This window comes from Erinaceus europaeus, chromosome 17, assembly GCF_950295315.1.
Source record: "Erinaceus europaeus chromosome 17, mEriEur2.1, whole genome shotgun sequence".
Classification (NCBI taxonomy): Eukaryota; Metazoa; Chordata; class Mammalia; order Eulipotyphla; family Erinaceidae; genus Erinaceus; species Erinaceus europaeus.
Genome location: NC_080178.1, coordinates 44404788 through 44418198, shown reverse-complemented (window position 1 = coordinate 44418198; position 13411 = coordinate 44404788). Strand labels below are relative to the sequence as shown.

Here is a 13411-nt window from a genome sequence, read left to right as displayed (position 1 = left end):
TTCCCTCTTTGGACTTTAGATGCTGGGTTCCCTCCCCCATGTGTTTCAGTAACCACTCACCTCCAAACCCCACACACACTCACCATTGATGGCCCTGATTGTCTCTGAGTTCAAAGGTGAGGCAGTCTCCATTCCTCATCCCCCCTGAGCACTCCCCCACCTCAGTTTGTTCTCAGAGCCCCTTCCTGCCCCACAACATCACAGGGGCTTGTGTCTCTCACTTGTGGGTGACTGCATCCATGAACTCGTCCAGCATCTGGTCTTAATCCTAATCTTCCCCATGTACATGCTCCTGCCACAGGCTATGTACAGGGGGTCACCCAGCAGCTCCTGGGGCAGACAGACAGACTGACAGACTATTCAGGATGGCAGCCCAGTGGGAAGGATGGATGTGGGGTTGGGAGGTGATGATCTGTGCTGAAGGGGCCTGGGGGCTAAGCTTCCAGCCTAGGGGGCTACTCTGCACCTCCAAGCCAGCTCAGTTATTTGTTTCTTTGTTTAAATTTTGACACAGCATTGGTTTCGGAGCTCGGTTCCTGCACAACAAAACTGCTGGTTCCAGCAATCAATTGTTTTTCTTCCTTTTTGTAATTTATAACTTCATTTTTTTTATTTATTGCTGGATAGAGACAGAGAGAAATTGAAAGGGGAGAGGGAGATAGAGAAGGAAAGAGACAGAGACACACATGCAGCTTTACTTCAGTACTTGTGATGTTTTGCCCCTGCAGGTGGGGACCAGGGGCTTGAACCCAGAACCTTGCACACTGCAGTGTGTGCTAAACCAGGGGCACCACTGCCTGCCTCTCTCCACAACTGTTTTTCTTTTAGATACAGGTTCAGAGGTAGAGAGAGTCAGACAGAAGAGAGACACTGGAGTACAGCTTCTAACGTTTGCCTCCCCTCCACACCTGCAGGATCTTTCTTCTCCTTTCTCCTTTTATTTCTTCCTTCCTTCCTTCATTTCTTTCTCTCTGTGTCTCTCTCTCTCTGTCTCTCTCTCTCTCTTTCTTCCTTCTTTCTTTTCTCTCTTTCTATCTCCCCTTCAACACTGCTTAGCTCTGGTTTATGGTGTGATTGGGGGTTGAACCTGTGACCTCAGAGCCTCAGGCAGGAAAGTATTTGTGTAGAATCCCTGTGCTATCCCTCCCAGCCTTATGTTTCTAAGAATTTATCGTAAGAAGATAATCAGGATGGAACACAAACACTGATCCATAGATACTCAGTGCTAGAACCAGGTTTCTATTTGCCAGGAGATGAGAAACTTCCTGAGTCCGGTTGTGGGAGGGAATTTCCTTATGGAACTCTGGATACACCCAGCATCCAATCAAATGACACCTTTGGGCGGGGAGGCAAAGGAGACAGCTTAATAGTAATACCAAAAACACCCCATGCCTGAGTCTCCAAGGTCACAGGTTCAATCCTTAGCCATTGCTGATTGGTGCCCTGGTAAAACAATCAAACAGACAGACAGACAAGCAAACAAACAGCTGAATTCTAGTGGCTGGGAAAGGTATCTTTGGACTTAAGGATGGCTTTGGTGGAAAAAAGACTGAAGAAAAGAGTCTAGAATGGGAACCACTATGCTACTTTCACCATTTCTCTCCATGTTCTCCATGACTTTAGCTTTTTGGAACCAGGACTAAGGCATGCACAATTTCATTGCCCAGGACCAAGTTTTTCAGAGAGGGAGAGAGAGAGACAGAGAGAGAGAGAGAGAGGAATGAGAAGGAGGAGGTGGTGAAGGAGGAGAAAAGATACCACAGCACCTGAATTTCCCTTAGTGCCAAGCATCCCTGTTTGGTGTGGGGGCTCACACCTGGGCCAGGCCCTTGTCTTACTTGGTCTGGCTTCTTTTCCTGATTCCTTTTAATTTGATGTTTTATTAGTGACTTAATAGTGTGCTACAAAATTATAGGATAATAGAGATCTAATTCCATACCATCCCTACCACCAGAGTTATGTGTTTCCATCCATCTACTGCAGAAATTACCATAGTTCTGAGGTCATAGGTGTGGGTTGAGTATATATTTCTCTCTCTCTCTCTCTCTCTCTCTCTCTCTCTCTGTGTGTGTGTGTGTGTGTGTGTGTGTGTATGTGTGTGTGTGTCTATATATGTGTGTATGTAGTTTTATTTTTTGCCCACTTTTATTCATTTCTATTATTTATTCACTTCCTTTCTAAGTCACATTTACACCTATTACTTTTTCCAAATGTCCTTCCTTTTCCCTCTTTTCTCCCAGAGAAGCAAAACAGTACCTGACTTCCTCTGTTTTTTGAGATTCTCTTCCCTCTCAGTGATGGTATAGAAATAAAGATTCTTGGTGACAAACATTTCAGATCCCAGTGGAATTCAGGTCATCTTCCCTTAACATTTGCCCCCTCTGGGAGTATGAACCAAAATTCTTTTGGGGAGACAGAACAAAGGAGTTCTGGCTTCTGTAACTACTTCATTGCTGGACACATATGTTGCCTGGCCTGGCATCTACATATGTTGCCTGACCTGGCATCTCTCTCTTTCTGCCTGTGTGTCTCTCTCTATCCTTCTCCTGTGTGGCCTGTGCAGAGGAGGTGCCCTGAGGCAGAAGCATCCCTGCCCTTGTGACCCAGATTGGGAGCATTATCTGGTTGTTGGTGCCCATATCCAGCATCACAGGCAGACACTGGTGTGGGTAGACACCCCCGTCATGCTGTGTATAGTGCCAGTTTGCCCACAGGGATGCCCAAGCCATAGCTTCCCAGGTCCCCCAAGCCAAGGATGTGTTCACCACCACAGCCTGCAAGACAGGGGAGTGCTCCTGCAGAGGTCCTTCTCTGGATGCCAGCCTATCTGAGCCAGCGTGGTCCTCTGTCCCCTCGACTCCCCTCTGAGGGTTTTTGGTTGCTGCAGGCTCAGTGGAGGGAACCCATCTGTCATCATCCTTCAGAGAAGCCAAGGTTACCATGCACCAGGATATGGGTTCAGACCCTTAGCCCCTGATATCCCTGGAAGCCTTGCTCTGGCCCACTCTCCCTCTGTCAGGCCTTTCCCTGCGTAGCTATGACAGGTGTGTGAGCCTGTCATAACTGGGACAGGTGTGTTGACTCTTCCTTTTAGTGCTGTGGTGGCTTTCTTTCTGGTCCAGGCTGAAAGGACCCAGTACACCACAAAGCAACAGCACAGAAGAGAAGAAACCTACCTTAATGTCATCCTTAGGCCAGGAGTTGAGCATGGTGGCAATGTGGCCCTTGTCATGAATGGTGATGAACAGCCCACTAGAAGAGACACAGCCACAGTCACCAGAGGGCACCAGAACCCAGGCATGCACATCACCATACTGTTCTCAGGCCTGGCTAGAGGTTATCATTTAGGAAGCCACATCTTGAGTGCAAACAGCCTCCCACTAGACTGTTTATTCTGTAGGGCCAGAAAATACCTGTCTTCTCACTGGTGCCACCCCCATAGCCTACCCTATAATCACCCTCCACAGGGCACTTGTGAGCTTTCTGGATCCAGGACACTAACATACACACAAGTGCACCGGTCTGCATCTTTTCTTATGTTTCTGTTTGTATTTTTGTTTTGAGTGAATAAAGCCTCTGGACATATGATCAGAGTCACCTCAAAATGAGAATGACATGGATAAAATGTGCCAGGGGCATGACCTAGCAGTCCATAAATGAGGATGGAGGAGGGTTACTTTTGCTAGAGAGTGATACTATAGCCAGATATTTCCTGCGAACCCCTCGGAGGAACTGGATCCAGCTAACTGACATGTGGAAACCCTAATCCCAGTGATCTTACTTAGAAATTGGGTTTTTCTGAAAGCAGAAGTACATTAGAGTTTGCAGTGAGTACCTCCCTAGCACTTCCTCTGCACTATTCCAAGCTTGGGATCCATGATTTCTCAACAAATTGTTGGCTTCGTATGTTAACTCTCTTTTCAATCACCAGGTTCCAGATGCCACCAGGATGCTGGCCAGGCTTCCCTGGATTGAAGACCCCACCAATGTGTCCTGGAGCTCTGCTTCCCCAGAGACACACCTTACTAGGGAAACAGAGAGGCAGACTGGGAGTATGGACCGAACAGTCAACGCCCATGTTCAGCGGGGAAGCAATTACAGAAGCCAGACCCCCTTCTGCAACCCTCAACGACCCTGGGTCCATGCTCCCAGAGGGCTAGAGAATGGGAAAGCTATCATGGGAGGGGGTGGGTTATGGAGATTGGGTGGTGGGAATTGTGTGAAGTTGTACCCCTCCTACCTTATGTTTTTGTTCATTAATCCTTTCTTAAATAAAAAATAAAAAAAAAAAGAAATTGGGTTTTTGCCGACACATTCAAGGTAAGAGGCACTGTCATCTAGTCTATTGGTTGTCTCCTGAGAAGAGGGGAAGAGAGAGACTCACAGGTAGAAATGGACATGTAGTGATGATGGCAGACTGGGTGAATGCAGCAGAATCCACAATAAACAGGGACTAGGCTTACTTGTGAAGTTCAGAAGCTACAGAGACAAGACAGGACACCCCCATAGCTTTTAGAAAGCTCATGACCCTACCATTACCTTCATTCCAGGATGCAAGCCTCCAGCAGTGAGATGAGACATTTCACTGTTTGAAGCCACAAGTTTCTGATGTATTTTTCAGAAACAAGATACTGAGGAATCAAACTCATGCATGTGCTCTGCCTCTGAGCCAGCTCTGTAGTCCATCCCCCACCACAAGCAATTTTCCTGGGAGAAATCATGGTTTACAGGACAGTTACTGACACCTGAGGACAGTTTCTTATCTCCTTGTGATAGGTGGAGATCTTGATGGCCAACAGACATGTGAATAAACGTTTAGTCACTGGTTATCAGAGAAATGCAAGTAAGAACAACAAAGAGATGCCAGCTGTGAGGATGTCAGACATCAGAAAGGACAGAAACACCAAGTGCTAGCAAGGGGATGGGGAGAAGGAAAGCCTTCTATACAGCTGGGAGAATGCAAATCCAAGCCCTGTGGGAAGCAGTTTGGAGATTCTTTTGATTCTTCTTATCTTTCTTTTTATAAATCTTTTTAATCATTTTATTGGGGGATAATGGTGTACACTATAGTTGTTGACACATATAAAATAAACCAGGCTCCGTGTAATGTGTGTGCTCTACCAGGTGTGCCCCCACCCAGCCCCTGTAGTCTCTTCAGAACACTAGAAACAGATATGTCCTCTGATCTATCAGTTCCTTTCCTAGGGATCTAGCTAAAGAACACAGAAACACCAGCTCCAAAGAGATCTTTATACACATATATGTTGGTATGCTTCTAGTTCTGCTTCTGGGATCTAGTTCTGCTTCTGTTACATTGCTTGACATTGTGGTCTATTTACATAGTCTTTTCTGTTATATTGCTTTGGTCTCACTCTCCCCCACTGGGAGATTTGGTTTAGCCCTTGCTAGTTTCTTCCTTCTCCCCATGCCCTTTCCTATGTACTTCCTGAGTTCCACGCTTCCTCTGGAGGAGAAAGATGGAGGAGCACATTTCCCGCTCATAAATAAAGATTAGACTGCATTCTCAGCTCAGCCGTGTGTTTCTGGTGGTCTGTTACCCAACCGTGAAGCCAGCCCCGGCGAAAACAACACATATATTCACAGCTGCATAGTTTGTAATTGCATAGATGTCAATGACAGTTGAGTGGCTAGAAAAGCTGTGGTCTATTTACAAAATGGAATACTGCTCATGCATGCGACCCAATTTTTACTATATATTTGAGAGAGAGAGAGAGAGAGAGAGAGAGAGAGAAGGAGAGTATGTGTGGGGGAGGGTAAAGTCATGCCCTGCTACTCATGAATCCCTTTTGTCTCTGTCCATGGTGCTGTTGTGTAGTGTTGGGGATCAAACCCAGAGCCTCATGCTTGGAGGCATATGCTCTCCCTGTGGATCCACCTTTCTGGCCAGAGTTTTGGGCATTTTGTTGTGGTAACTTTAGGAAGTGAATACAACAACCATGTGGCAGCTATGAGCAGAGGCACCCACAGTTTCCCCTCTTTCTTCTCTTATCACTCTTTCCTTCTTTTTGATAGAGATGAGAGAGAGATCATGAGGAAAAGTGATAGAGATAAGTAGGAAGGGAGGGAGGCAGAGCAAGATACTTAGACGAGAGCCTATAGCACTATTGCACCACCGATGAAGCTTCCCCATGCAGGTGGGGACTGGGGTTATGAACTCAAGTGCTGGCATATGGTGCATTTCTTAGAATCTGGTCTGCTGAGATTTCATAAGGGGAATTACAGGCAATGCTATCTCCACCCAAAAGAGGCCTGTTAATCACAGCAGCATCTGAAGTTTCCATCAGGAGCCAGAAAAAAACTCTCAACTTTCAGAATGAAGTTACATGAGAGGAAAAAGAAACCAAGACCATTCCACTTAGGAGAATGTAAATGTCCCTTAGGCCTTATCTAAGCCTGCAAAGGAGTGAGTGACCCCTAGAACTCTCCTCAAATAGAATTAGACAAGAGAGACTGACAAAACCCACTCAAACAGAAAACATTGGACTGGGATTCTTGACATTGGGTCAAACACAAAAGGAAAACTTAATGAAATCGGGGGGTGGTGGGGAGGGGTGTGTCTGTATCTTCAACTCTGCAACAAAGGCTCTCTGTTGCTGACAAAAACCTCCATTCCACACATTTTTTGGCAAAAGGGAACCTGTCCTCTTAGAACCAATGAGGAAATGTTTTTAATGCCTGAGAGTCAGAGGGCCCTGTAGAAATATTGCTTCCCTGCTCAGCCATGTGTCCCTGGTCATCTGTCTCCCTCTACAAAGCTAGCCCAGCATACTGGTGCCGTGAACTTTCACTGACACCACACCACCACAAACCAGAGTTATTCAGTATACTGGTAAAATAATAATAATGATGATGATGATGATGATGATGATGATGATGATGATGATAAACAGAGATACACCTGCAGCACTGCTTCACTACTTGTGAAGTTTTCCTCCTACAGGTGGGGACCAGGGGCTTAAACCTTTGTTTGTGTGCACTGTAATGTGTGTTCTTAACCAAGTGTGCCATTGCCTGGTCCCTGGGTGTGAGTTATTCACTTTTTTTTCTTTTTAAAATGTATTTACTTATAAAATGGAAACACTGACAATACCATAGGATAAGAGGAATACTATTCCCACCACTAGATCTCTATATCCCATCCCCCTCATAGCTTTCCTATTCTTTAACCCCATGGGAATATGGACCCAGGGTCACCATGGGGTGCAGAAGGTAGAAGGTCCGGCTTCTGTAATTGCTTCCCCACTGAACATGAACGTTGAGAGGTTGATCCATACTCCCAGCCTGTCTTTCTCTTTCCCTATTAGGGCAGGGCTCTGAGGAAGTGGAGCTCCTGGGAATTACTCTTAAGACAGTAATCCCTTTAGAAGTAGATCTCTGGAAATCAGGTGGTAGCACAGCGGGTTAAGTGCATGTGGCACAAAGTGCAAGGACTGTCATACTGGCTTCCCACCTGTATAGGAGTCACTTTACAGGTGTGAAGCAGGTCTACATATGTCTGTCTCTCTCTTTCCCTATGTGTCTTCCCCTCCTCTCTCAATTTCTTTCTGTTTTATCTAACGATGATATCAATAACAACATTAATAACTACAACAACAATTGAAAACAAAAACAGCAAGAGCAACAAAAGGGAAAATAAATAAATAAAATATAAAAAATTAAAAAAGAAGATACGTCTCTGTTAACACAGAAGAAGCTAAAACAGGTTTCTTGACATTTTGATGCTTTATTCCTTCCTGAAATGTGCAAACATTATCTACTACTTTAGCGGCTTTGGTCCTAAGGTGCTATTTTTTTTCTTGCAAGAGAAAATGAAGTCAAATTCTAAGGATTATGGGGGAATGTTTCCAGCTCTTCTCCTTGGAGAGAATAAGGTGTGCAAACAGCTGGAGAAGAAACATGTTGTGCTCATGCAGACAAGCGAATGCTCATTGAAAAGCTGACAGGATCTTATCACAGCCAATGGCACAGTTTATAAGCAACAGAAGAATCAGAAAGGCTCCCAAAGATGAAAATTTCTGCTTAACCTGACACCCCAGCCCAAACATCAGATGACTTCAGCATTTGAAAAAATCCTCATTTGGCAACTCCCAGATGCTTCCATCTAGAGTAGGGGAGGTCAATGTGGTTTCAGCTGTTATGTGACAACCATAAAAAGTGACAAGAAAACTCAGAATGAGTTACAAAGGGTTTTCTTTTTCTACTGTAATGTTTATGACTCCAAAAATAATAATAGCAGAGGCTTTGAATACCCCCTTCCCATCTCAAGAAGTCACACTTAACATGTCACAACATTCTTTCAAAGCTATGCTGTAGACCCCCTCACACCACCACTTTATAAAATAAGAAAACATGTAGAAAGCCTGAACATAATATGGACCTTTGGGCATTATGCCTTTTGGAACACAGCTCTGCTCTAACATGAGTTTCTGGTTTATCCAAAGCAAGTATTCCTTATACATAAGAGCCTGCAATTGGTATGTTTCTGACCCAGTGGGCCACTCAAATAGGTGACTTATGTGTAAGTATGAATGAGACAGTGAGAGAAAAAGACCCTACTGGCTTGTTTTTTACAAAGTGGACCAGGATTACTTTTGTCCTCTTAGTCATTCATGTTTGTGTTTTGTGCCTCAGTTTTTTGTTTTCTATTTTTATTATTTGTTGAGGGGTGAAACAGGTGTGGGGAGATGCTCTCAAGACCCACTGAGGCAGCAGCTTGGGAGCCAAGGTTAAACTGCTTTCCTCCACACCCAGAGTCCCATTTCACACTGTCATTAAAGGGGCAGTTTTCCATGCAGAGGTCTGAGGACAATCTTGAAGTTATTTGTGAGTGGAGGGAGGGCTCTTCCCACTTTAATTTATCTCAGAAGCTTGGCTAGACAGAGCTCACAGACTCCTGGTGCCAAGAACTAGAGTTTTAAGGAGAACAGAGTGAAGTACTTAGTGAGGAGAGAAGGAAACATATGTCCTGGTCACAGGAAGCCAAACTTAGAGACAACAAAATGTGTGGAACTGGGAGTCTGAGAGGTCCCCTGCTCAGAGGTCATCAGTGATGGTGTGGAAAGGAATAGTACAGGGCAGTGGAGGGGTGGGGAAGGAGCATGGTGGTGGTAGTGATGGGGTAGTAGTAACAGGTAGGAACAGAGATCCAAAGATGAGTGACAGTGACACAGAGAGAAGACATAGCTTGTAAGTCACTAGCAGCCAATGAATCTGTCTGTTCCATGCTTATGCCCAGGTAGAACCACAGGGATAAACAGAAATAGCCAGGGAAGGATAGACACTGGGGCAGGTGGCCAGAGGTGAAGATGTTTGGGAGGACTTGAAAAAGGAAGCAAGAGTTTGTATGAAGGAGGGGAAAAACCAAGCTAATTGATTGGTCATGTGGTATCTGCCAGTTACTGAAAGAGAATACTAGAACATGTATACTTGGATATGTAGAAACTGAGAGGGAGAGAGGGATAGAGAGGGCTAGAGAAAGAAAAACATTTGCAGTACTACTTTATGACTTGTGCAGGTTGGGACCACCGTGAGCTTGAGCCTGGATCCATGCACCTGGTAATGTGTGTGCTCAGTGGGTGCACTACTGCTTGGCCCCAGTGAAAGTGCTCTTAAGTCAGGATGAAGTGGACCATGACCTTCGTTCCCCCCTGACTTTTCACCAGGTGGGAGAGGTCAACAGGCTCCAGGATGCATTTTGCACTCAGTGCTCTCAGCTTGCCCGGGATCTCTGAAAATATGCTCTGTGTCTCAGAAGATGCTGCTATAAGGTGCACTACTATCAAGCATGAATTCTAAGTTCCATCACTGGAATGGCAGTATCCAGAGTGATGCTTTGGTTCTCTCTCTCAACTCCATGAATAAACAAACAAACAAAACATTTTTTAAACGTCTGAGGACATTCTAGTAGGAGAATTTAAAGGAATCCCATCCAGTGCAGTGGACTCACACAGAGAAGGGGTCTAAGTTGGAGCTGGGTAGACCAGTTGGTTGGTGCTGAGCTTCTTTGCTGAACAGGCAGTCTGTACTTTCATTGAAGCTATTCTACAATGAGGCTTCACTCACGCCCTAGTCTAGAACCTTTGAGAACACCTATGCCCTTTGCAGCCTCTTTCAAGAAGCTTCTCTTTTGGGATGGAGGCTTTGGTCAGCTTGAGGGGACATCAGGTTGAGGGCATTTCACAAGTCAGTAGGAGAGCAAGATTATCTGAGGAAAGGTCTGGGCCACATGCCTGCATACACACATTTCCCTTTTGGGTTAGGAAATTTTCCCTACACCTCTTCTTTTGATTGCTGTAGCCAGGATGGCCAGGACCAAGGGAAGAAAAGGTCAAGGGCTGATCAAAAAGAAACTCAGGTCCATTTGTTTCCATTGCCAGGGAGCACTGCCTTTAGCTGAAGGGTCTCAAGCTCAGGACATCCTGTTGGAGTTGCGAAACTTCATCCCCCTCTGGCTCCAGTGGGAAATAGGAATGCATCTACATGAGGCCTGTCAGTCCCCTGACACTCCAGTCCCTGTGTCCACACTCATAGGAGCATGTAGGGTGTTCCCTGCCTCCCCAAATACAAGCTGCTCCTTCGGTATGCCAAAAAATTTCCACTCATGTACATCTTAGACATTATTTTGTGTATGTAAATCTCCACATGCCTTTAAAAAATACTGACTAGGGGTGGGAGTGGGGGAAGAGAGACAGCACAATGTTCATGCAGAAGACTTTCATGCTGGAGTCTCTGAGGTCCCAGGTTCAACACCCAGCACCACCTAAAGTCAGGGATGAGCAGTGCTCTTGTCTTTCTCTCAATAAAATGAAATATATTCAAATGGCAGAGTGCAGGACTTGAATTCTCTATGGGTCAGTGCAGTGATCAGATGATCTCTCTCTTGCATACAGAACTGTACTTTAATAAGAGCTAGTCCATCCAGTGACTGAAACCCATGAGTCAAGCCCCAGGGTAAGTGGCCCCACACTATCCTGTCTCTTGCACCCAGCTCTCTCCTGCAGAGTATGACAGTGATTGGGGGATCAGATGGAATTTTGCTGAAAGACCCTCGAAATCCCCTTTAGGCCACTTCTTCAGCTCTGGCCCAGTGCCAGTGGCTGAGACATAGCATTAAGTGTCAGCCAGTCTTTGGTAGGCAGAAAATGAAAGAAACTCAGGGAGAAACTAGGGCAGTGGGTGTTCCTTTTCTTTTCAAATTGTTTTTAAATATTTATTTATTTACTTATTCATTTTTGTTGTCCTTGTTTTATTGTTGTAGTCATTATCTTTGTTGGATAGAACAGAGAGAAATGGAGAGAGGAGGGGAAGACAAAGATGGGGAGAGAAAGATAAACACCTGCAGACCTGCTTCACTGCCTATGAAGTGACTCTCCCTGCAGGTGGGGAGCTGGGGATTGAATTGGGATCCTTATGCAGGTCCTTGAACTTTCTGCCATGTGCACTTAACTTGCTTTGCTGCTACCGCCTGACTTCCTCTCTCATTATATTTATGTATTAAATTTAAATTTTTTCATAGCTGAAGTTTTATACATATATGGTTTCATAATTCATGGCAACTGTTTCTTTCATATAAAGACACCATTGCACTGGAGCTTCCTCTGCTGTCATGTCATAGCATTTCCCATGTGGTGCCTGTGTCATGGGGATGACAAGGTATATGTCCAATTGGCCCCCCAACTGCTGCCCTTTCTTTTTGTCATTAGGGTTTTCAGGGTTATCACTGATATATGCCTGCCTGACTCCACCATTCCTAGTGGCTTTTCTTTAAAACAGAAGGTGAAAGGTAGAATGACAGAGGGAAAGAAGGAGAGACAGAGAGGGAGAAAGAGACAGCATTTAGGACTGCTTCACTGCTCATATAGTGTCCCTCCTACCCCTGCCCCATGCTGGGGTCCTGTGTCTTGAATCCGGGCCCTTACTTTTGGTAATGTGTACTCTACCAGGTAGGCTACTTCCAGCCCCCAATTGCAAAATTTTTTTAAAAAGGATATTTTGAACATGCCAGGAGCCATTCTCTGCTTGATAAGCTTTGAAACAATGGAAGCCCTCAAGACAAGTTTTCATTTCCCCCACGGGCAGGCCATTTCCCCTCAGGTAGGCCATTTATCAGAAAGCAAGTGACACACCACATAGTTGTAGTAACAAACATGGTTTCGGCTATTGTATGTTGCAAGGAACATTCCACCCTGATGATTGCTCCCCCTCCTCTTCCTCTTCCAGTACTTCCCCCTTCCCCAAAGCCTTATAATGCCTGTGAACACAATAAAATTTTGCAGCTTGATCAGAATCCTGTCTTGCTGTCATTCCTTGTGTCTCCTGTTCCTTTCATTTCAGGTTCTTGGGTTCCTAGCCCCTATTCACACCCCGCTGGGTGGGGCATCTGGCGCCCGAACACAGGGTGAAGAAGCCTTCTGGACGTTGGAATGCTGCTGCTATCCGAAATTCACTGAGCCACCGTGGCCCGAGGAGGTAATGCACAGGCTCGCATAGATCACCACGGAGCTGCCCAGCCATGAGTCACATCTGAGTGTCACAGAGGCACAAGGTAAGCATTACCATGGGACAGGCATTTAGCAAACAGGATTTATTTATTAATGGACTCAAGGAGTCTTTCAAGACACGAGGAACAAGGGTTAAAAAGAAAGATTTAAAGAAGTTTTTAGACTATATTGGAGATATTTGCCCCTGGTTTCCCCAGGAAGGCACTATTGATGAGAGGCATTGGAGGAGAATTGGTGATTGTATTAATGACTACTATCAATCTTTTGGTCCTGAACATGTCCCTGTTTCAGCCTTTTCCTATTGGAATTTAATTAATGATATCTTAAAAAATTTATAATAATCACCCTGATATTAAAAGCCTCATTACAGAGGGTGAAAAGGTCCTCCGGCAACTTTCTTGCCTGCCCTCCAGGACAAAGACCCCATCCCAGTGCTCTTCTGTAATTGTTGACCTTGATCCCCCCGTATCCGGCCAAAATAAAGACCCTGTCCCCCTGCCTACAGGTTCCACCTCACTCACTAAAGTTACCTCCATTGACCCTCGTATTGCTAATTCACATGAGAATAAAACCCTGCAATCTTTCCCCCGCCTCTATCCAGTTTTACAAAACCCCTCCCTCTCCTGAAGCACTTCCCGTGGAGGAGGAGGCTTCGCTAGAAAGAGAGGCTGCCAAATACCACAATCCTGATTGGTGTCCTCCTCCCTTTAATCCCCCTCCTTACATTCATGCCCCTGCTCTCCAGCCTGACCCCCTCCTTGATGATCCTTCCATCAGGCAGGCACGCTCAGGAGCCCTTACAGGAATTTCCACCCTCCACAAGGTCCTTGCTGACTGGAGAGAGCAGCTTCAATTAATGAAAGAAATAGCTGCAGTTACAGAAGAACCTA

The 13411-nt window shown here is 45.4% G+C and overlaps 1 pseudogene; it reads right to left on the bottom strand.

The window, feature by feature from the left end:
* LOC132533981 (NADP-dependent malic enzyme, mitochondrial-like) overlaps nucleotides 1-13411 on the bottom strand; it is a 37312-nt pseudogene that overhangs the window by 13928 nt on the left and 9973 nt on the right.